This window comes from Protopterus annectens, chromosome 15.part0 (assembly GCF_019279795.1).
Source record: "Protopterus annectens isolate FY-2018-M chromosome 15.part0, PAN1.0, whole genome shotgun sequence".
NCBI classification, from domain to species: domain Eukaryota; kingdom Metazoa; phylum Chordata; order Ceratodontiformes; family Protopteridae; genus Protopterus; species Protopterus annectens.
Window position 1 is genome coordinate 807,852,101 of NC_056749.1, and position 24,040 is coordinate 807,876,140.

Here is a 24,040-nt window from a genome sequence, read left to right on the forward strand (position 1 = left end):
AGGCCCACATAAACCCTGGGAATGCTGCTCCCTATGCAGAACTGTTCACAGAAACCCTATATAAACATGTTAATAGCTGCATAGAGGCAGTTGTACCCACCAGGAGGAAGTACAGAACAAAACAAGCCACCCTGGTGGAATCACAACATTAATAAGGTGTGTAACAGAAGGAAGAAAATCATGGCAAAAATTAGGAGGTGCAGCACCCAGCAGGATAAAAGCACTCGCATCAAACGAAGGCTATGAAGCAAACATCTCAGAAGACAAACTCTACCAAATCTGAGGCAAAGTTTGCCTCCCAGGCCAAGGACAACCATAAGTCATTCTTTAGCTGTGTCTGCATCCTCAAAGGCAATGCATAGTTGTGTAGAGAGCTCATTGCAAAAGAAGCATCCTATACTGAGCCAGAAGATTTATCAAAATCAGTGTATACCAAGCTTATATATTCCCCATTCAAAAGGAGGCATGTGCCTTCTCAAAATTATCATAGGACTACATATGTATCTGCTGACCTCACAAGACACAAACATAGTGAAAGTTTTCAAACATGAGGAGAATAAGTCTAAGATGACTTCCCTGCTTTGTTTAGTAGAAGCATATCAGTGTCAAGCAGGAATGGAGATCAAACCAGAAGTAGATAAAAAACAGGCAGCAACTGAATGTGCCAAAAAACAGAAGAAAGAATATAAGGTGAAGGACCACGTGAGAAGGCAATAAATGTGGAAATCCATAAATATAGTTGCAAGTATAGAAAATTTTTGGAACAGCCCATGTTGTGCAGGATCAAACTCAGGAATGGTTAAGGAGAGTTGAATTTAAATCAAAAGATGAAAGGTAAATATTGACAGCCCAAGATAGTAGACTACATACATGTTGGTTTGCAAAGTCCATTGAACATGTGGGAGAAACACACAAAAGTAGGTTTTGTAAAATAGAATTGGAAACAGTAGCACATCTTGCTGCTGGGTGTGATACACTAACGGCAGAAGGACTGTATACTGAAAGGCATAATAATGTAGCACGACTGTTTCATTTGGGATTGTGCAAACATTATAATATTGAATTAGCTGAAAAACTTTGGAATCATGATCCACAAAGCATTACAGAAAATGATGACATGTATATCACATGAGATAACCCATTACCAGCAGACAATAGTAGCTTTGATCATTTAAATCACTACACCCAGTGACTACAGTGTCTTATGTACAGAGAGGCACAGAGTCATAAAATAACAGGATTTAAAGGTAGAAACAAGGGAAATGTGGTAGAAGGATACCCAGACAGTTTCAATAGTAGTAGGAATAATGGTCTTAGAAAAAAAAAAAAAAAAAAGAAAGAACTTATAATCCTACTTAGATATGTTACCGATACATGTAACTCCATTTGAATTGCAAAACGAGTCAGTACTGGGCACATTGCAGGTGCTTCAAAGATCACTTATGGTTAACATAAAAGATTGAAATAATACTAATTTCATGAACTTTAATCATACTTTGATTTAGGAATGGGGTCCATTCCCATCATGGTATTGGAAACCCAAAAGACCCAGAAGACATAGAAAAATCTACTGGATGACCAATTCAGCTCCCACTTTACCACGTTCTCCGTATCAACCTTCCCTCGGGAAATATCATAAAATAGAACTCCCCCAGCTATCACTATGGAACAGGTCCTTAATGGTCTCACTAAGGCACTGCATCAATGGGCCCAGATAGTATCCCAGGATGCCTTCTAAATAGCATGAAACATGATCTATCATGCCCTCTGTAATTGCTATATAACTGTAGCCTCTAAATAGGCTTCATGCCTCATGAATGGAGAACAGCAACAGTCATTCCTCTGCACAAAGATGGGCCATCTACAGATCCATAAATCTTACTAGTCTCGTGCAGATCCATGGAAAGAATTATCATGGACATGATTAATAATGAGATAGGAAATTTCCAGACACTGGACCCAACCCAGTTTAGTTTCATCAAGGGAGGGCCATGCATCCTCAACCTGGTGGTCTTCTTTGAGAAGGCCACCAACACAACTGATGAGGGCAAAATGGTTCACACTGTATACCATGACCTGGCCAAGCCATTTAACATAATCTCCCATGTACACATGGTTAAGAAACGTAAGAGGTTAGGTAAAAACCCTTGTGTCACCCAATGGATAGCCAACTAGCTCACAGGCAGGACCCAGGAAGTTAGAAATGGGGAGCCCACCTCTACAAGGAGGCCAGTCACAAGTGAAGTTTCTCAGGGATCGGTCCTGGGATCGCTCCTTTTTTTCACTTACGTCTCTGAAGTCAAGGTCGATGTCAATGGCCTCTGGCTGACTAAATTTGCAGACAAATTTGGAGCTGTCATTAAATTGCCCACTGCCACAAATGTTTTCCAGGAAGGGATGACACAGACAGAATGCCAAGAAATGCATAACAGTATATTTTGGGAAGTCATTCACCTTTGTTAACTACAATATTAAAAACACAACCCTAAGAGTTGACCGAGTATTCAAAGAATTGGGGACACAGACAGTAATCTAGCTTTTGACCATCGTATGTCTACTGTAGTGAGGAAATCATTCTATGTAGTGCAACTTATAAACAAAGGTATGGCATCTAAGGCCAAGACAGTCTTTGTTTTGCTGTATTTGGCATTCATCAGACTTATTATTGAGTATACTGCCCCCTTTGGTACATACCTAAGCAGGTTTATCCAACAATTGGAATGCCCACAGAGTTTTCTTACTAAAAGAATACAGGGCATAAGTAAAATGTCCCATGTAGACTGCCTCAATGCCCTATCCCTGTATTCTGTATTCTACAGACTCTTCAGGGGAGATCTATGCCTGGCAGACAAGGTATTGTCAGACCTCTCTCTGATGGACATCCTTATATCCGCAAAACAAACTGTACCAGAATTACCTGTTCTAAAGATTTTAATCTTGCTTGTGATATAAATAGGACCTGCTGGAGAGACAGGTATTTATCCCAGAGACTACCCCTTCTCTGGAGCAGGCTCCTCATCCATGTGAAGCAGATGTCCTCCCTGATCCAGTTCAAATGTAACTTGGACAATTGGATGGGGAAAACAAAATTCATCCCTGGTTTGGCACCTGTGTCACTCATGGACACAGGCAGTCTGTAAATGGTTCATCTCCTCAGCATCTGCTAGTATATTTTTCACCTCCCAACCCCCTGCTTACACTTATCAAGGGTACCAGAATTGTCAGAGATTTGGGATGCATGTCTAGGCTTAAAACGGTCCTTGTGGTCGTTAGTCTGGTAAACACCCATGAACTTATGAACCCCTGAACTTGAGTGCACTTCTTGCTTTGGTTATTGCTGCAGATACGCATGGATTGAATTTATCTCACTGCCAGCTTTATTCTTTCTCATATATTTAACTCCAATGCCTTTTGCAATTTCTTTTTGCTTGAAAGGCTGCAAACACAGTTCACTGCCTAAGGAAAAAAGTGAAACATTTAGTTTAGGCTGCCTTATGTAGAGCAAGAAAGCCTTGTAGTGTTGCATAGCCATCACTACTCTGGATAGTGAAGAAAATATAGCCGCCAGACAACTTTTTCTGTGGCACAAGGTGTAAGTGCCATAAGCTTAGAGAAGCAAATCAGCTGATGCCAGGTTCAAGTCTGGTGAAGTGGTAATTTTAAAGAGTGGTGTCTGAATACATATTTTCATATTTGCTGTGTGAAAATCAACTATTTCCAGTATTCCAAGTTAGACCATTTAGGAAACCCAGCCTGTTTGTTGCATGGAATCAGCAGTATTAGAAGTATTTGGTAAAATGTGTGAACATGATATTTTTGAATTATTGCACAATGATAATAATAGGAAGAAGGGTTTCATTAATTTGTCCTTTGATGAATGATTAACGTTAGAACAACTTAAGCTGGACTTCACTATTGTAATTAGACGTGCTGATAAGGGGGGTACTTTGGTGGTTATGGACAGAGAATTTTATTTTCTTGCTGTGAAAGAGATGTTGAGTTTAGATGACACCTAGAAAGTTATAGACATTAAAGATATTTATGTAAAGAGCGATGTAGTAACCCGCATGCTCCAGGAATGTCATGCCAGAAATATCACCTCAGAATTATATGCTTTTTGTATAGTTGAGAATCCAGTAGTTCCTATATTACAAGGTGTGCCAAAAATACATAAACATCCCATCAAATCACCCTATGGATGATGATCAGTATTGTTGCAGGGAGGGGAGGGCTGATAGAGCCACTAGCTATATATGCAGGGATGATGCTTAGACCAGTTCTTAATGAATGTAAGTTTGTATTAAGAAATACTCAGCATTTTTAAGTGATTTATATGAATCAATGTGTGCGGAAGGAGCTCCAGCACTTTGTAAATGATCATATGAATCACTGAGTGCGGAAGGAGCTCCAGCACTTTGTAAGTGATTTATATGAATCACTGAGTGTGGAAGGAGCTCCAACACTTTGTAAGTGAATATATGAATCAATGCATGCGGAAGGAGCTCCAGCACTTTGTAAGTGATTATATGAATCAATGAGTGCGGAAGGAGCTCCAGCACTTTGTAAGTGATTATATGAATCAATGCGTGCGGAAGGAGCTCCAGCACTTTGTAAGTGATTATATGAATCACTGAGTGCGGAAGGAGCTCCAGCACTTTGTAAGTGATTATATGAATTGACAACTGAGGAAGGAGCTCCAGCACTTTGTAAGTGATTATATGAATCAATGCGTGCAGAAGGAGCTCCAGCACTTTGTAAGTGATTTATATGAATCAATGAGTGCGGAAGGAGCTCCAGCACTTTGTAAGTGATTATATGAATCAATGAGTGCGGAAGGAGCTCCAGCACTTTGTAAGTGATTATATGAATCGACAGCTGAGGAAGGAGCTCCAGCACTTTGTAAGTGATTATATGAATCACTGAGTGCGGAAGGAGCTCCAGCACTTTGTAAGTGATTTATATGAATCAATGAGTGCGGAAGGAGCTCCAGCACTTTGTAAGTGATTATATGAATCAATGCGTGCGGAAGGAGCTCCAGCACTTTGTAAGTGATTATATGAATCAATGCGTGCGGAGCTCCAGCACTTTGTAAGTGATTATATGAATCAATGCGGAAGGAGCTCCAGCACTTTGTAAGTGATTTATATGAATCAATGAGTGCGGAAGGAGCTCCAGCACTTTGTAAGTGATTATATGAATCAATGCGTGCGGAAGGAGCTCCAGCACTTTGTAAGTGATTATATGAATCAATGCGTGCGGAAGGAGCTCCAGCACTTTGTAAGTGATTATATGAATCAATGCGTGCGGAAGGAGCTCCAGCACTTTGTAAGTGATTTATATGAATCAATGAGTGCGGAAGGAGCTCCAGCACTTTGTAAGTGATTATATGAATCAATGCGTGCGGAAGGAGCTCCAGCACTTTGTAAGTGATTATATGAATCAATGAGTGCGGAAGGAGCTCCAGCACTTTGTAAGTGATTATATGAATCAATGCGTGCGGAAGGAGCTCCAGCACTTTGTAAGTGATTTATATGAATCAATGAGTGCGGAAGGAGCTCCAGCACTTTGTAAGTGATTATATGAATCAATGCGTGCGGAAGGAGCTCCAGCACTTTGTAAGTGATTATATGAATCAATGCGTGCGGAAGGAGCTCCAGCACTTTGTAAGTGATTATATGAATCAATGCGTGTGGAAGGAGCTCCAGCACTTTGTAAGTGATTTATATGAATCAATGAGTGCGGAAGGAGCTCCAGCACTTTGTAAGTGATTATATGAATCAATGCGTGCGGAAGGAGCTCCAGCACTTTGTAAGTGATTTATATGAATCAATGCGTGCGGAAGGAGCTCCAGCACTCTGTAAGTGATTATATGAATCGACAACTGAGGAAGGAGCTCAATCTCAGTACTTAATGGTTATGTTGGACATGCAATCACTATTTACTGTGATACCCACCCAGGGAGGAATTCAGATGGTGAAGTGTTTCCTTACCCACCAAAGTTCTTACACTGAGATGGAGATAGACTTAATTTGTCTGTTCCTTGAAATGATTCTAGAACATAATGCATTTATTTTTATGTTATGTATTATTTACAGACCAAGGGCATAGCTATGGCCACACCTTGTGCCAATATCTACACCAGTATGGTCATGGCACAATGGGAGCAGGAGACTGTGTCTACTTTGGAAATGTTTAAGAGAATGTATATTTCTATTGTTATTTTGTTGATGGTGCATTTTTTTCTATGGACTGGTACAGTAGGGACTACGACTTAAATTTACGATGATGTGCTCTGCAAGTGATACTGAATACTTAGATGTACATGTTTCTAGATTACATAATGGGGGAATTACTGTTAAACTCTATCATAAGGCGTGCCATTGTCCATCATATGTCCATAGGATGAGTATGTACCCTCCTCATATTTTTCAAAATGTTGCTAGAGAACAGTGCTTGAGAGTATCTAGACTCATGCAGTAGATGATGAATTCAGTTATGGTGGGATGATGTGAGGCTGAGTCTTAGTAGGAGGGGATATAAGGAGAAAGAAATCAGCAAGGGAGTACAATTGGCTGTCTCCGTTAGACAGATGAGATCCAAACCGTACTTTTCACCACCATATAAGGGTGAACAGCCACAGAAATATCAGAGACATGCCAGGGATGTCCATCTCATGCATTAGTGATTTTCAAGCCATTAGGAATATTATTAAGAAGAACTGATCAGTTTTACATACAGATGAACAGATAGGGAAATAGTTGGAGCCCACCCATTTTGGCTGTAAGAATAGGAAGTCACTTAAAAGAATGTTATGTTATACAACCAAGTCTGCAGTGAATCCCAGAGAAGATGAGGTATATGGAACTTTAAAGTGTGGGAACTGCAATTTTTGCTCATTTTTAGATGAATCACATGTATTTACACATCCAGACACTCACAAGCAGTTTTGGTTTCACACTCAAGGTTACTGTAATAGTAGAGTTGATATACCTTGCACATTGCATGCAGTGCAAGTTTTTTTATGTTGGAAAGACAAACTATAGGCTATGTGAACATATTAGAGATCACTTGTAATGTGCATGAAAAAATAATCCCTCAAGTGCGGTAGCAAAACACGTGGCAGTTTGAGAGACATGCTTTCAAATGTTTGATTGCAGAGAATATCAAAGTAAGTGAGTGATTATGGGACATAGTTAATGAAACTGAGAGAGCTGAAGGCATATGTATTTTAAAACTATGAGCCAATAGAGGTTCTGATTTAAATGATCATATCCCTCTTAAACTAGTCTTTAAAACTAGGAGACTGAAGTGCTGATATATGTGTGTGTTGTTTTCAGCAGTGCTTTAACTAATTATGGTTGCTATGTTACAATGTATGCATGAGATGTAATTGGAGAGTTTGAATTTTTAGAGTGATGTCATTACTATATTAATCACTGTTTGAATTTTTTTTTACCATGGTCTGATGAAGCTAGTATAACTAGTGAAAACACTTGCCCATTTGTTACTCACACTTGGATAATTCATTATTGAACAAACGCCTGGATTTTATTTCTGTTTTTCTCCTACTGTATCATTCTCAAGTCCAACAAAATGCCATATATCAGTGCAGGTACATACACATTTATTTCCAGCATTGCTAACAACGTGTGAGTTGCTATATTTTCCCTTTAATATTACTTGCCAGTAGCAGCAGGCCTGATAATGTGTGCCCAAAATTAAAATTCAGATGTGTCAAGGAGAGGTGAGAAGGATCATAAGTTTGTAGATTCATAGGAGGCTACTAGGCTACTGGCCCTAGAGCCCTTACAAGCCTAGCCATATTTATCCTGAGTTGCTACTATGGTCTGCAGTTAGGTAAGTAAAGTTCACAGAGCTAAGGGTGTATAATCACTTCCTCTGTCCAAGAGGGATATGGGCACCACCCCAGGAGGGAATTTGCTGTCACCCATCCATTGATCAAGGTTGTGTTTGAAGAGGATGAGGGAGGGGCTCTGTTTCATGTGTATTGGAAGCTTTTTCCAGAGAAGTGGCAGTCTCTGAGAGATGTATCTATTTCTCCAGCATGACTTGTTTATGTTAGATGCTAGGATAAGATCCCTGGAGCTACTGACCCTTGTGCAGTTTGATTTATGAATGTGTAGCATATCCGTCAGGGCTGTGTCACAGATTGCCCTGTAAACAGGGCACATGTCACCCCTTAACAACCTATAGGAGATAGAATACAGTGACAGGGCTTTCCATGTTTCTGCATAAGACTTGTTTTGTGCACCCTGCAATTTCTTGGTGAGAAATCCTCTGTGCTCTCTCCATTTGTTGCAGGTGTCTGGTGAGGTACATGCAAAAGGGAGCACTGTACTCAATTACTGGGTTAATGAAGGCCAAGCGTTATGGAATTATAACATTCTTAGATGTAGATGTGATGTCTTTACTTATAAGATGTATAACATAGAAGGATTTCCTTACTACTGTAGATATGTGGTGGTCAAAGTTCAGGTTGCTATCATCCTGAGTACCCAGATTATGTACCACTGGGTCTACACTTGGGGGAGGTCCTGTCTACAGTGTAATTAGCAGGGATATCAGTTTTCCCAAAGGGAATAATAATGCAATTTTTTGCATTTAGCTTTAATCTGTGGCTTTGGTACCAATCATTTGGCTGTATTAACCCTGTCTGCAGTATATTAACACTGTTAGGGGTCTCATTGATCACTCCTAATTTGTAATCATCATTGAACTAGGTCAACCATAGGCCATCCAAGTTTGCCTGGACTTATGAGAAATAGAGTAAGGGGCCCAGCACAAAACCCTGTGGTATGGCACTAGTGACAGGTATTTTGCTACAGGTGAAGTCACCCACTTTGACAGTATGTGTCCTGTTGGTGACCCAGTTGGCTACCCATATGGTAATATAAGGATTAATTCCCAATTGTGACAGTTTATCTGTAATAAAACCAACAAAAGTGATGCAGAATGAACAAAACCACAAAGACAACTAAACAATTTCACTAAAGCCAGTAAAAGAAACAGTCTCCAACACTAGTGTAGATTAACTGACTGCTTTTGTTTATTACACCCTAGAACTTCCTCAGAAATAAAAATACATAATCAGACCTAACTTTTAAAAACAGAATCATAGAATCACATGACCCACCTGAGCCAATCAAACCATTTTGTGAAGAACTTGTAAAATTAAAGAAACATATTTAACACCATGTATAACAAAAAGAATTGTATACTCAAGAAGTAAAGTTCTATAAAACAATGAATGCATCATAGTTATACTAGTTAATGTACTATGCACTGTTTAGTTAGAAAGAAAATCCTTCAGGATGACAGAAAGTTACTTCAGAGGTTTTGTGCCAGCAGAAAGCATCTAATATTAATAGAACCATTGAGCCCAAGAAATTTGTCTGCCCTTAATCTTATTTGCCAATGGGATTCACAGCATTCCAATTATGAGAAATAGAGTAAGGGGCCCAGCACAAAACCCTTTCTTTTCTCATCCCTTTACTTCTCCACCCGCTTTTCTGCAGTACTTGCTCCTTTTATTCTCACCTCTTACTTTTCCCACTTTTTTCCCTCACTCTCTTCTTACCTTATACTCCTTACCTTCACTCCTTTCTATGTTAATCTATCAGTACTTTTTCAACGGGTTAATTGAGAATTCAATTGTATCGAGTGTTTTAGTAACTAACTCTTGTAGTAGTTTTTACTTATATAGTAGAGTTTGCTATCCTTTATTTTTAATGTTTGCTTGCAAACTCAATTACTAACTCTTAGATTTTCATTATAATGAATACTGCTATTACATTTTTGTATGACAATCTCTCTGTATGTTACTATATTTTATTATTTATCTCTGAATGTATCTCTGAATTACAGTTGACCCATCTCACTCTGTGGAGCTTTTCTCCCCGGGCCTCTACTGAAAATGGAAATTTCTCCAGCTGGACTAGCCCGGTCAACAAATGTAAAATAAAATAAAATAAAATTGGACATTATAGTTCCCAACAAATTCATCCATGCTCACTGATTCCAGCACAAAAAATGAAATTTTCTGAAATTCAGACATGTGAGGGAATGCTTAGCCAGAATATTGTCAATGTCCTTTTTCTTAATTGGTAAACTGTGTTCGTACACCTTCTTAGCTAGCTTCTTCACAGGTTTTCCTACATAGAATCCAGAGCAGGAATCTCTAGGTAACTAGGTAAAACACTCCCTGTGAATTACAGTTGGACCTGTCTCTAGCCCACAAGTGAACCTGTGAATTACAGTTGTACCTGTCTCTAGTCCACAAGTGAACCTTTGAATTACAGTTGTACCTGTCTCTAGCCCACAAGTGAACCTGTGAATTACAGTTGCACCTGTCTCTAGCCCACAAGTGAACCTGTGAATTACAGTTGTACCCGTCTCTGGCCCACAAGTGAACCTGTGAATTCACAGTTGTACCTGTCCCTAGCCCACAAGTGAACCTATGAATTACAGTTGCACCCATCTCTAGCCCACAAGTGAACCTGTGAATTACAGTTGTACCTGTCTCTATCCCACAAGTGAACCTGTGAATTACAGTTGTACCTGTCTCTAGCCCACAAGTGAACCTGTGAATTACAGTTGTATCTGTCTCTAGCCCACAAGTGAACCTGTGAATTACAGCTGTACCCATCTCTAGCCCACAAGTGAACCTGTGAATTACAGTTGTACCTGTCTCTAGCCCACAAGTAAACCTGTGAATTACAGTTGTACCTGTCTCTAGCCCACAAGTGAACCTGTGAATTACAGTTGTACCTGTCTCTAGCCCACAAGTGAAGATCTAGTGCCTTAATGTATGTATTTGAACTGTTTGATATAAAATGGCTCTGCTTACACTTTCCACACTTACAGGTGCCAGAAAGAGTTCTGTATACTTGATGGTCTCATTTGCTGACCTTCCAACAAATATCTTACATTTTGACTTCTTTTGTAAGTAAAAGAGGGACTCACACCCAGAATCTTTGCTAATTCCCCATTACCCAAAATTATCTTCCAATTTTCCTTTAACACATTTTGGATAAGGTACACATCACTGGTAATGGGTAGTGGGAAAGCTTTATTGTATTTTGTAAGTGAATTGCTGGTGTTAATGGAAACTTTTTCCTTGTCAAAATCAATTTCATACTGAAGTTTTCTCAAAATAGGTCTGGCTTTATTCAACCTAAGTGAATATACTTCTGCAATGATATTATTGAGCCAATCCAGGTTATAACCTTTTCCAATAAACACTGTTTAAAAAAAAAAAAAAAAAAAAAAAAAAAATTCTTCAAAGATTATGTCCTCACTAGTGAGCCTGCTGAGTCTTACAAATTGTCCTTTTCTTTATACGATAGGGTTGTAAACATTTTTGTCCAGTTATTGATTTACAAAGGTATCTTTTCTAAACATTTTACTCTCAAACTGAGTAGTGCCCCCTTCTAATGATAATGTAATATCCAAGAAGCTTATAGTCTTCCCATACCTGCTCAATGTGAATTTCAAAAAGACGTGCTGGAATTGATGAAACCATACAGTTCATTTAATTCTCTCTCAGCGCCTTTCCAATCCAGGATGGGGTCATCAATCAATCTTCTATAATAAGCTACTTTCCCAAACAAGATGTGCACCATCAGGTGCACCTGCTCCCACCATGCCATAACCAGGTTCACAAGTACTGGGGCCAGTCTTGAACCCATAGCTACTCTTGTGATTTGTTTATAGTATTCACCCTGGAAGACAAAGAAGTTGCTCTCTAGTACAACCTCTAATAATGAACAAATGGTGTAAATCTTGTTGTTACCAAAATCTGAATACTTGGTGAGTTAACATCTCACAAATTCAGTTCTTTTATCCTGCTGGATACAAGTGTACAAGGATATTATATCAAATGATACAAAGATATAGTCCTCATTAATACCTTGGAGTTCACATAATAGCATAGTGGCAAGAATCTTTTAGGAAGAATTCAGACCTTTGAACAACTGGATTGAGGAGATGGTCCCAAAAATGGAAATGCTTCCATTTTGTAAGGATCAGCAGCGACGACTGGCCTAAAGGGAGGATGGGCCTTATCTATATGAATTTTCATATTGCCGAAAAACCTAGCCAGCTTTGGCTGATCAGTATTCAAAAATGTACAAACATCATTGTCAGTTACCTTGGCACAACAAATCATACAAGCTGATATTAATATTCATGAAACATTTGTTGATGTTTTCCACTGTGATCTCCTCATAGATCCCTTCATCTGCTAGAAGGCTGTTCAAAGGCATTTATATCACACTATCGAAAGATGAAAATAACGAACGCTATTTCATCGAACCTAAAATATCTAAACCACATAATATCAAACATTCAGAACAGCAAATTTTTTCCTTGAGAAAAAATTTGCTATTCCGAAACACATACATACAATACAAGCACACCTAAAAAACATTAATACACACACATACACTTATAATCCTACAACTAACCCTACACTAAACTATACATACACTACTATCTATCCACTTACCTTAACCCATACCCTAACCTTAAGGTCCATCACTATCGCACACTCACCTAACCTGTGCCCTAACTCTAACTCACTTAACCTGCCCCTAAACCTTATTCACCTAACCTGCTCCCTAACCCTAACTCACCTAACCCGTGCCCTAATCCTAACAACCACACAATTGCACACTTACCTGAACCCGACCTGTAAATCTCCACCACAACATTGAAACTAGCTAAGCCACAGAACCGGCCAACCGAATTCTTTCCCTAGGAAAGAATTTGGTGTTCTGCAGCTTCACTATTTTTAGCATTGGATTAAAATGGGTCGATATTAGAACATTCAAAGTTTTAAACCTTCGATGTTCTGATATAGACCCATTTAAAGTTGTGTTGTAATCCTTTTTGTTCATGACCACAACCATAGCCCCTCTTATCCACTCTCATCACACATATTTCTTTATTTTTGAACAGTTCTCTTAAAGCTTGTTTTTCATGTGAAGAAAAATTGTACTCTCTAGGTTTTCTACTCAATTTCTTTCTTAGGTTCTCCTCATGCAAGACCTGAATGGTGTTATGAATAGAGGGATTGTAAGTAATTCTCTTGGTAAATGTGTCTGGTTTCTTGCAGAATCGGGGGATGTTATGTAGTACATATTAAAAATTTAATTTTTGCGCATATAATTTCAAGTCAGTCATGATGGTTGTTTTGGAATGAAAAGAAAAACCTTTAGCCAATAATGATAAGTGATAGTCATTTAACCTCATGTTGCCAAGATTGAGAACCTCCATTTCTCCATTTATTTTTCCTTCCTATTTTCCCCTCCCTTTATTCTACTTCTTCCCTCTGTTTTGCTGCTGAGGTGTCCTTATGTTGTTGGGGAAGTTCAAGAAAAATGGAGTTGGTGAAAGAACAGGTAGTTGGTCAGTGGGAACTCGGTTCACTGGATTCGGTTGTTCCCCTGCCCTCATACTAGAATTAAATTCCAGCCCTGCAGCATCAACCGAATGTCCAGTACTAGTCTTATAATTCATGTTGCTTTTTATACTAACACAATAAGCCAAACCTAATCGGTAAGTTTCTATATCCCTCTTAAGCTTTCCTTGTTTTCTGTTTACAGCAGTAGCCACCAGTCTTTAGGCTTTAGCTGAAATGCTGTTGCACAGATTTCCTAACTGTGAAAAGCAACTGTTTTTCTTAATGAGATCATCCAATTTATGGATTTCCTCTTTGAGTTAACAGGTTTTTAATTTGTAATCCTCAACAAGCAATTTCATTAATAAAATGCCAGTGCTATTACAAAGTTTAATTAGCTCACTGAACATATGGACTCCTGGTTTCACACCATTTAGAAACTTGTTAATTCTAAGATCTAAAGGAGCTAGTTCAGTTTTAATACATTCTTCCAGATATAAAATTTCATATTGCCATTGTTTATATTTTAGCACCAAATTTTCTAATTGAAAAATGTCCTTTTTGCAGCAAAGTCAGTAACACCTAAGGTGCTGCTTATAAGAAAAGGATCTGTGTTGCAATTAACTCCTACAGCAGTGTCACAAAAAGGGTTATCAATGCTTTTAAATATTTAATCACATAAATTGTCCATACCTTGTATGTTCACTGCTGATATTTCATTCATTCAGGTGTCTGGTGAGGTACATGCAAAAGGGAGCACTGTACTCAATTACTGGGTTAATGAAGGCCAAGCGTTATGGAATTATAACATTCTTAGATGTAGATGTGATGTCTTTACTTATAAAATGTATAACATAGAAGGATTTCCTTACTACTGTAGATATGTGGTGGTCAAAGTTCAGGTTGCTATCATCCTGAGTACCCAGATTATGTACCACTGGGTCTACACTTGGGGGAGGGTGCTGTCTACAGTGTAATTAGCAGGGATATCAGTTTTCCCAAAGGGAATAATAATGCAATTTTTTGCATTTAGCTTTAATCTGTGGCTTTGGTACCAATCATTTGGCTGTATTAACCCTGTCTGCAGTATATTAACACTGTTAGGGGTCTCATTGATCACTCCTAATTTGTAATCATCATTGAACTAGGTCAACCATAGGCCATCCAAGTTTGCCTGGACTTATGAGAAATAGAGTAAGGGGCCCAGCACAAAACCCTGTGGTATGGCACTAGTGACAGGTATTTTGCTACAGGTGAAGTCACCCACTTTGACAGTATGTGTCCTGTTGGTGACCCAGTTGGCTATCCATATGGTAATATAAGGATTAATTCCCAATTGTGACAGTTTATCTATAATAAAACCAACAAAAGTGATGCAGAATGAACAAAACCACAAAGACAACTAAACAATTTCACTAAAGCCAGTAAAAGAAACAGTCTCCAACACTAGTGTAGATTAACTGAATGATTTTGTTTATTACACCCTAGAACTTCCTCAGAAATAAAAATACATAATCAGACCTAACTTTTAAAAACAGAATCATAGAATCACATGACCCACCTGAGCCAATCAAACCATTTTGTGAACAACTTGTAAAATTAAAGAAACATATCTAAGACCATGTATAACAAAAAGAATTGTATACTCAAGAAGTAAAGTTCTATAAAACAATGAATGCATCATAGTTATACTAGTTAATGTACTATGCACTGTTTAGTTAGAAAGAAAATCCTTCAGGATGACAGAAAGTTACTTCAGAGTTTTTGTGCCAGCAGAAAGCATCTAATATTAATAGAACCATTGAGCCCAAGAAATTTGTCTGCCCTTAATCTTATTTGCCAATGAGATTCACAGCATTCCAATTGGACATTATAGTTCCCAACAAATTCATCCATGCTCACTGATTCCAGCACAAAAAATGAAATTTTCTGAAATTCAGACATGTGAGGGAATGCTTAGCCAGAATATTGTCAATGTCCTTTTTCTTAATTGGTAAACTGTGTTCGTACACCTTCTTAGCTAGCTTCTTCACAGGTTTTCCTACATAGAATCCAGAGCAGGAATCGCAGGTAACTAGGTAAAACACTCCCTGTAAATTACAGTTGGACCCGTCTCTAGCCCACAAGTGAACCTGTGAATTACAGTTGTACCCATCTCTAGTCCATAAGTGAACCTTTGAATTACAGTTGTACCTGTCTCTAGCCCACAAGTGAACCTGTGAATTACAGTTGCACCTGTCTCTAGCCCACAAGTGAACCTGTGAATTACAGTTGTACCCGTCTCTGGCCCACAAGTGAACCTGTGAATTCACAGTTGTACCTGTCCCTAGCCCACAAGTGAACCTGTGAATTACAGTTGTACCCATCTCTAGCCCACAAGTGAACCTGTGAATTACAGTTGTACCTGTCTCTAGCCCACAAGTGAACCTGTGAATTACAGTTGTACCTGTCTCTAGCCCACAAGTGAACCTGTGAATTACAGTTGTACCTGTCTCTAGCCCACAAGTGAACCTGTGAATTACAGCTGTACCCATCTCTAGCCCACAAGTGAACCTGTGAATTACAGTTGTACCTGTCTCTAGCCCACAAGTAAACCTGTGAATTACAGTTGTACCTGTCTCTAGCCCACAAGTGAACCTGTGAATTACAGTTGTACCTGTCTCTAGCCCACAAGTGAAGATCTAGTGCCTTAACGTATGTATTTGAACTGTTTGATATAAAATGGCTCTGCTTACACTTTCCACACTTACAGGTGCCAGAAAGAGTTCTGTATACTTGATGGTCTCGTTTGCTGACCTTCCAACAAATATCTTACATTTTGACTTCTTTTGTAAGTAAAAGAGGGACTCGCACCCAGAATCTTTGCTAATTCCCCATTACCCAAAATTATCTTCCAATTTTCCTTTAACACATTTTGGATAAGGTACACATCACTGGTAATGGGTAGTGGGAAAGCTTTATTGTATTTTGTAAGCGAATTGCTGGTGTTAAAGGAAACTTTTTCCTTGTCAAAATCAATTTCATACTGAAGTTTTCTCAAAATAGGTCTGGCTTTATTCAACCTAAGTGAATATACTTCTGCAATGATATTATTGAGCCAATCCAGGTTATAACCTTTTCCAATAAACACTGTTTAAAAAAAAAAAAAAAAAAAATTCTTCCAAGATTATGTCCTCACTAGTGAGCCTGCTGAGTCTTACAAATTGTCCTTTTTCTTTATACGATAGGGTTGTAAACATTTTTGTCCAGGTATTGATTTACAAAGGTATCTTTTCTAAACATTTTACTCTCAAACTGAGTAGTGCCCCCTTCTAATGATAATGTAATATCCAAGAAAATTATAGTCTTCCCATACCTGCTCAATGTGAATTTCAAAAAGACGTGCTGGAATTGATGAAACCATACAGTTCATTTAATTCTCTCTCAGCACCTTTCCAATCCAGGATGGGGTCATCAATCAATCTTCTATAAAAAGCTACTTTCCCAAACAAGATGTGCACCATCAGGTGCACCTGCTCCCACCATGCCATAACCAGGTTCACAAGTACTGGGGCCAGTCTTGAACCCATAGCTACTCTTGTGATTTGTTTATAGTATTCACCCTGGAAGACAAAGAAGTTGCTCTCTAGTACAACCTCTAATAATGAACAAATGGTGTAAATCATGTTGTTACCAAAATCTGAATACTTGGTGAGTTAACATCTCACAAATTCAGTTCCTTTATCCTGCTGGATACAAGTGTACAAGGATATTATATCAAGCGATACAAAGATATAGTCCTCATTAATACCTTGGAGTTCACATAATAGCATAGTGCCAAGAATCTTTTAGGAAGAATTCAGACCTTTGAACAACTGGATTGAGGAGATGGTCCCAAAAATGGAAATGCTTCCATTTTGTAAGGATCAGCAGCGACGACTGGCCTAAAGGGAGGATGGGCCTTATCTATATGAATTTTCATATTGCCGAAAAACCTAGCCAGCTTTGGCTGATCAGTATTCAAAAATGTACAAACATCATTGTCAGTTACCTTGGCACAACAAATCATACAAGCTGATATTAATATTCATGAAACATTTGTTGATGTTTTCCACTGTGATCTCCTCATAGATCCCTTCATCTGCTAGAAGGCTGTTCAAAGGCATTTATATCACACTATCGAAAGATGAAAATAGCGAACGCTATTTCATCGAACCTAAAATATCTAAACCACATAATATCGAACATTCAGAACAGCAAATTTTTTCCTTGGGGAAAAAATTTGCTATTCCGAAACACATACACACAATACAAGCACACCTAAAAAACATTAATACACACACATACACTTATAATCTTACAACTAACCCTACACTAAACTATACATACACTACTATCTATCCACTTACCTTAACCCATACCCTAACCCTAAGGTCCGTCACTATCGCACACTCACCTAACCTGTGCCCTAACTCTAACTCACTTAACCTGCCCCTAAACCTTATTCACCTAACCTGCTCCCTAACCCTAACTCACCTAACCCGTGCCCTAATCCTAACAACCACACAATTGCACACTTACCTGAACCCGACCTGTAAATCTCCACCACAACATTGAAAATAGCTAAGCCACAGAACCGGCCAACTAAATTCTTTCCCTAGGAAAGAATTTGGTGTTCTGCAGCTTCGCTATTTTTAGCATTCGATTAAAATGGGTCGATATTAGAACATTCAAAGTTTTAAAACTTCGATGTTCTGATATAGACCCGTTTAAAGCTGTGTTGTAATCCTTTTTGTTCATGACCACAACCATAGCCCCTCTTATCCACTCTCATCACACATATTTCTTTATTTTTGAACAGTTCTCTTAAAGCTTGTTTTTCATGTGAAGAAAAATTGTACTCTCTAGGTTTTCTACTCAATTTCTTTCTTAGGTTCTCCTCATGCAAAACCTGAATGGTGTTATGAATAGAGGAATTGTAAGTAATTCTCTTGGTAAATGTGTCTGGTTTCTTGCAGAATCGGGGGATGTTATGTAGTACATATTAAAAATTTAATTTTTGCGCATATAATTTCAAGTCAGTCATGATGGTTGTTTTGGAATGAAAAGAAAAACCTTTAGCCAATAATGATAAGTGATAGTCATTTAACCTCATGTTGCCAAGATTGAGAACCTCCATTTCTCCATTTATTTTTCCTTCCTATTTTCCCCTCCCTTTATTCTACTTCTTCCCTCTGTTTTGCTGCTGAGGTGTCCTTATGTTGTTGGGGAAGTTCAAGAAAAATGGAGTTGGTGAAAGAACAGGTAGTTGGTCAGTGGGAACTCGGTTCACTGGATTCGGTTGTTCCCCTGCCCTCATACTAGAATTAAATTCCAGCCCTGCAGCATCAACCGAATGTCCAGTACTAGTCTTATAATTCATGTTGCTTTTTATACTAACACAATAAGCCAAACCTAATCGGTAAGTTTCTATATCCCTCTTAAGCTTTCCTTGTTTTCTGTTTACAGCAGTAGCCACCAGTCTTTAGGCTTTAGCTGAAATGCTGTTGCACAGATTTCCTAACTGTGAAAAGCAACTGTTTTTCTTAATGAGATCATCCAATTTATGGATTTCCTCTTTGAGTTAACAGGTTTTTAATTTGTAATCCTCAACAAGCAATTTCATTAATAAAATGCCAGTGCTATTACAAAGTTTAATTAGCTCACTGAACATATGGACTCCTGGTTTCACACCATTTAGAAACTTGTTAATTCTAAGATCTAAAGGAGCTAGTTCAGTTTTAATACATTCTTCCAGATATAAAATTTCATATTGCCATTGTTTATATTTTAGCACCAAATTTTCTAATTGAAAAATGTCCTTTTTGCAGCAAAGTCAGTAACACCTAAGGTGCTGCTTATAAGAAAAGGATCTGTGTTGCAATTAACTCCTACAGCAGTGTCACAAAAAGGGTTATCAATGCTTTTAAATATTTAATCACATAAATTGTCCATACCTTGTATGTTCACTGCTGATATTTCATTCTAGATGACAGGACAAACCTGGGGTGAATAGCATTAGTTCCATTAGTTCCAAAGAATGCACCGGATTGGGGGGGGCATGGTTGTGGTAATTAATGTGATTAGCTCTTGGATTTAAAACTTTCCAGCAGTGCACAGACATCTGATACTACTGCTGTAAACCTTTGTGTAAGCAGAACCAGTTCCTCAGGGATTTGATGAGTGGAGAGATCTAAAGTCCTGTCTTGGAGAGACAAGCTTCCAAACATACTGGCTTACTACTGAAAAGAGCAAAAAAAAAAAAAAAAAAAACAACCAAAGGTGCATAGAAAGAAAAAAACAACTAAACAGTTCCACTAAAGCCAGTAAAAGAAACAGTCTCCAGCACTGGTCTAGACTGTGTGCTTTTGTTCATTTATTATATGCAAGAACTTCATCAGAGATAAAAATACATATTCAGACACAACTTTTAAAAACAGAATCATGAAATCACATGACCCATCTGAGCCAATCAAACCATTTTCTGATCATTAAAATTAAAGAAACGTATCTAATACCATATGTAACAAATTAATTGTATACTTGCGAAGTAAAGTTCTATAAAACAATGAAGGCATCATAATTATACTACTCAATGTACTATGCACTGCTTGGTTAGAAAAAAAATCTTTCAGGAAAGTATAAAGTTACTTCAGAGTTTTTGTGCCAACAGAAAGCATTTAATATTAATAGAATCATTGTTCAGATGAAACTTGTCTGTCCTTAATCTTATTTTACAACTGGATTCACAGCATTCCAGTTGGACATTATAGTTCCCAACAAATTCATCAATGCTCACTGATTCCAGCACAAAAAACTGACATTTTCTGAAATTCAACATGTGAGGGAATGCTTAGCCAGACCTTTGCCAATGTCCTTTTTCTTAATTGCTAACTGCACTCTCCTGGCTAGCTTCTTCACAGCTTTTCCTACATAGAAGAAGTCAACCATGTTTAACAAGCATGATCTACCTTTAATGAATCCAAACTGGGTTGGGTTCAGAGTTTGGTGATTACCCATGTCCTTGTTAATAAAGTTCATAATGATTCTTTCCATAGTCTTGAACATGGGGCTAGTCAAGCTTATGGGCCTATAATTCCTTGGTTTGTTGGGATTACTGCTGCTGTCCTCCATTACACCAGAACATAGCCAATTTGCAGGCTGTAGTTAAACAAGGATACATGTGGGACTGCTAGGTCCTGTTTTAAGTTGTTTAAAATGCAACCTGGGATGTTATCTGGTCCCATTGATGCTGCGTTTTTGGGCTTGGTGAGTGCTAAGATGACCTGCTGTCTTGAGATAATAAGCTGAGGAATGATGGCAGGTATACTCTAGGGGATAACTAGAGGAGACGGTGTGAAGCTTGCTGGAAATCTGTCAGCTAGTGGGTTGGCTATTACTTCCAGTTGAGTATAGATAGTATTTGTAGAACTAAACTCCTTTATTGGTAAGCGCTTTCGTTGGCAAAAGGTAAGCCAACTTTTTCAGACCATCGAAAAACATACACTCCTTTATTGGTAAGCGCTTTCGTTGGCAAAAGGTAAGCCAACTTTTTCAGACCATCGAAAAACATACAAGATACAATCCCATGTGAAAAGGAATGCCTTTTATACACAGTGTTAGTCTAATCAAGCAATCAATTAATTAAGTAAAAAACAATCAACAATAAAAAAACACAAGTAACCATTTGTTTGCTGAACCAGAGATTTGTTTTACATAAGTTTTCCTAAAATCAGTAAGCCTTAGACAATAAACTTTCTCAAGCCTAATTTATCTCAATATTAAAAATACCAAATCACCCAGCCTTGTGATGGTAACATATTTACTTTAAAATTACTAAATTTTTAAAACCATATATTAAAAGATCCTAAATGGATCTATTTATTCAAAAAGGCTTGTAATGCTTATCTAGCTAAGGCTTTTATTTTGAGCAAACATTTGATAGATACATATTCATTTAAACCCTGCATAATATAAGCCATGGTACGGATCTGCCATGCCAATTCTATTTCCTCGAGTTTAAGTTGCCATGGGCCACCCCTGCTGCTACAGTCTATTTTTTGCACGACAATAAAACTGAACTTATGGTCTGGGTGTTCTATTATATGCCTTGCAAAACAAATCTCTGGTTCAGCAAACACATGGTTACTTGTGGTTTTTTATTGTTGATTGTTTTTTACTTAATTAATTGATTGCTTGATTAGACTAACACTGTGTATAAAAGGCATTCCTTTTCACATGGGATTGTATCTTGTATGTTTTTTGATGGTCTGAAGAAGTTGGCTTACCTTTTGCCAACAAAAGCGCTTAACAATAAAGGAGTTTAGTTCTACAAATCCGATCTCTTTTTTTGTTTTCACTAGTTTTGTGGTTTTTTGTCAGTACGTAAATTATTCTTAGCTACGCAGGCTAATTTTGCTTTGTAATTAGCTTCGAAGGACTTGATACGATCTCTAATTTGTTTGTTTAAGCTACCTCATAGAGAGGGATTTCTACCTCTGCTGAGCCAGTTTCCTTTTGTTCTTGGACATTCGTTTCTTTTTCTTATTGTACAGCCTGTTTAAACTAGGGGTCCACCAGAGTGGTTTGTTTTTTTTGGCAAGACCTGGTTTTAATCCAGTGAGATACAGCTGATTCTATACAACTGTGTAAGTAGTTATACAAGGCAGTAATGTACACCTCTGCATAGAAGTCTGTGTTATTTGCATTTAAGAGGACTTTGATACTTCTTATACCATCACTTAGTAGGAGGTAGTTTGCCTTTGAAAATTTCTTAAGCATTTTTGAGCTTTATGGGGTATCTGGTATTATAATTACATTGAATGAAGCTGATTTATGATCCAATCTTACCAGGAAGTACATCACACAGAGATGTGCAATGCTCTCCCATGATGTTCATCGTGTTACCCTGCTGCAGTCATCACACTTGGGTTATCCTGTCATCAGGCAGTCCCGCAGTTGGCCTGAATTCCAAAGTCTTGGTCCGGCGTCGGTTGCTGTCGCTTCTTCCTTGATGTCAGTGTGTCAGGGGTATATAAGAGGCATCCAACGCCATTTTCTTCAGTCTTTCTTGCCGCGCGGTGCCCGAAGCAGAAGCAGTTCGCAAGTGCCGGTTGGCCGACACCTGAGATTTTTTAATCGAGTTTCAGTCTGGAGTCTTCAAAGCTAAGTACCCCATTGGGGAACCTTTTCTTGCCTCAGTCCAATGTCAGAAAAAGTTAACAATTGCATTTCTTGTGGGAAGCAAATACCTCATAAGGACTTTCATTCTTATTGTATACCTTGCCTAGGCCCAGACCATGACATCACTGGTTGTCGGTTTTGTGCTAGGTTCAATAAGCGAACTATAAAGCGATGCTTTGATTTCGCACGACACTACTTCAGTAGGAAATTTAATTACACTATGCCGTCGGAGCAACCGACTACCAGCATGCATAAAAAACGCAAAGATAAAGACAGGCAGCCTAGATCCAAGCCAGACTCCAAGGCCTCGGCTGGGCCGGTCGCTGGTTCTCCGGTCTTCAGTCAGGTGCCTACGCAGCCCCTGGCTACCGCAGAATTGGAACGCCAGACCGCTTCGGAATCTCTAGCAGAGAGTTCTAGGCCAACGCAGCCATTTTCTTTAGGCCCTACCGACGACATTGTAGAAGGAGATGCCGGTGCTGTAGAAACACCTTCGGTTTCAGAAGGTGTCTTCAGACCGACTACTCTCACCATAAAATCTTATGCTAAGCTTAAGACTCCTCTAAAACCAAAAAAGACTGCACTTCAGTCTCCAGTTCAAGGCCCCATGCCTAAGAAACAGATGCTTAAAATGGCTGAAGATTTGATTTCTTTAATCAGGGGTTCCCAACCCCCCCCCGACAAAAGACCTAGACAAGAGGAGGATTATGCCTCCTCTGATCAAATGTCTATTTCCTCAGGCTCCTCTGAGGAACAGGATTACTCCTTTCCCCCTTATGAAGATTCTGATGCTGAAGATTCCATTCCCTCAGCTTCTCCCCCTGAAGACTATTCCTTTGGGGAAACCTTACATACCATGAGGGAACATTTCCACTGGGAAGGTCAGGACTACTCAGACTCAAAGAAAAGGCTCAGAGAGTTTCTTTTGCTCCCCCAGCACAGACCACTTGCTATCCCCCCAGTTTTAGACATTGTGGATGATGTTTACTTAGAATCTAGTCTAAATCCAGATTCTCTGCCTCCTGCTCCAGCCAAACCAGATAGATACTATAGAGTGCCTGACTCACACAAATTCCTCTACAAAAGCCCTGTTGCTGATCCAGAGACAATCTCCCAGGGTCCCAAAGGGGCTAAAGCTTCTATGGCTAAAAATCCTGTACCCTCTGAAAGGGACTCCAGAGCACTAGATAGGTGGGGGAAGAAGGTTTACACCTCAGCTACTCTAGCTATGAGAGCACTAAATTGTCAATTTCACATGCTTAAATACCAGCAATTCCTAATGTCTCAAATGAAACAAAAGATGAGCACGCACCCTCAACAGTCTGAATTCAAGGAAATGCAGGATCTGTTGCATGTAGCTGAACAGGTGGGCAAACATACTTTACAATGTGGATTTGATTCCTTGGAAGCTTCCTGCAG